The sequence below is a fragment of the Elephantulus edwardii genome, unplaced genomic scaffold, assembly GCF_000299155.1.
Source record: "Elephantulus edwardii isolate Elephantulus edwardi_28Jun2011 unplaced genomic scaffold, EleEdw1.0 scaffold00058, whole genome shotgun sequence".
Taxonomy (NCBI): Eukaryota; Metazoa; Chordata; class Mammalia; order Macroscelidea; family Macroscelididae; genus Elephantulus; species Elephantulus edwardii.
The window spans coordinates 3,802,072-3,803,952 of record NW_006399808.1 but is presented as its reverse complement, the minus strand read 5'-3'; positions in this window follow the sequence as shown (position 1 = coordinate 3,803,952).

The following is a 1,881-nucleotide window of genomic DNA, read 5'->3' as shown; positions in this document are numbered from 1 at the left end:
TGGAGAAAACGAATGGATAAGAGCTCTATGTCAGAAAGGATTTAATTTTATTTGGATCAACAATCAACACTTAATGGAAGCATTAGTCAAGAACAAAATTTGCATTGGGCAAATCAGCAGCAAAATATCTCTGAAAAATATTGACAAGCAAAGATGTCACCCTAAGAGCTGGCTGCACCTGATCCAAGTCATACTCTTTTCAGTCAGCCGGTATGCATGAGAAAGCTAGACAATGAATAATGAAGATCAAAGAAGAATTGATGCATTTGAATTATGGTGCTGGCAAAGAATGTTAAATACACTGTGAAATGACAAAAGAAGAAACACATCAATCCTGAAAGCAGCTCAGCCAGAACGGCGGACTCTGAGCTCTGGAGGTGTATGTAGTCCACGTTCCTGGGGCCATGAGGCCACGCCTTTTCAGTGGCTTGAATCCACCAGCAGCTCTGTAGGAGAAAGGTGCACTGTCCTCCTCTCTAGCTTCAGAACGCCAAAGAGGGTTGCTTTGTGTCAGTATAGACTTAAAGGTTGTGAGTTTTGAGGTGTGTGGTGGTGGTGTTTGTTTTTTTTTTTTTGTTTTGTTTTGTTTTGGGTTATGGGTTTTGTGGTTTTTTTTGTTGTTTTTGTTTCTTGCTTTTTGTTTGGGTGTTTTTGTGTTTTTTGTTTTTGTTTTTGTTTGGTTTTTTTTTTTTTTTTCATTTGAGAAGCAAGAATGCCGAGACTTATGTATTTTGGACACGTTATTTGAAGGGATGGGGCCCTGGAGAACGACATCAGCTTGGTAAAGTGGAGGCTACTGAAAAAGTTGAAGATCTTCAATGCGATGGACTGACGCAGGGCTGCAGCGACAAGCGTGAGCACAGCAGCAAATGTGCGGAAGCTTCAGCAGCAGGTCGGCCGTGTTTCCTTCTGCTCCGCAGCATTGCTGTAAGTAAGAACGGCCTCCACAGCGCCGAGCAGAGAACATTTTACCACCGTCATTTTACAAACGCGCTGAGACATGGATCCTGAAAAGCTCATCTAATGCCCCAAATTCCTACCAGACTCACTGATGGGAACTCAAGCTGCTTCTCCTCCAAACTTTTTTTTTTTTTCTTCTTTGAGCAAACAACAAAAATTCCACATAAAATAGATTCTCAAGACATATATTAATTAAGGGTCGGTGGCTGAACTTGCTCACCAGTTTGAACCTATCAGCCATGGAGAAAAACGGGCAGTCTCCTGTGTAATGTACAGTGCTGGAAACCCTCTGCAGGGTCAGCTCTGACTCAGAGCCCATGGGGCTGCAATGAGAGAGAACAAGAAGGAGGGAGGAGCTCTGGCACAGAGACACCATTGACCATAGTCTCCATAGCCACTAAGACCTTTGGAAGAGGAACCTGAGAAGCAAAAACCCGCAGCATGTAGATCCTTCCAGGGCACCTCAGCAGACACCAGTGAACTTGACTTCATAAATGATCCTTCTGTTTAGAAACCCCTTTTGCACTGATAATTTGTTCTATGCAGACTAAAATTATCCTTAATTGTTTCATAACCAGCCTCTCTGTCTGGTGCCTGCCTGTCTCCAGACAACAGTCAACTGAGTCACTAAGAGGGGTTAAGATTGTTGACTCTAGACAGCTCGGCTAAATAGATTAATTATTCCTGTTCCTGTTTTCAACTCATGGATCTGTTGGAAAATTGTTTAAATCTATGGGCTTTCATCCCAGGAAAGAGGGGAAGCGGGGGTTGGGGGAAATCAATGCCTGTTCACACAGAGACACAAAACTTCAAGTCATTTTGCAGAAGCTTTAAGTTCATTCCTGAATCTCTAAGAGTTGACCATTCTCTCAGAAAGAGAGGAATAGAATTTACTAACTCCAGGAGATATAACTAATAGGC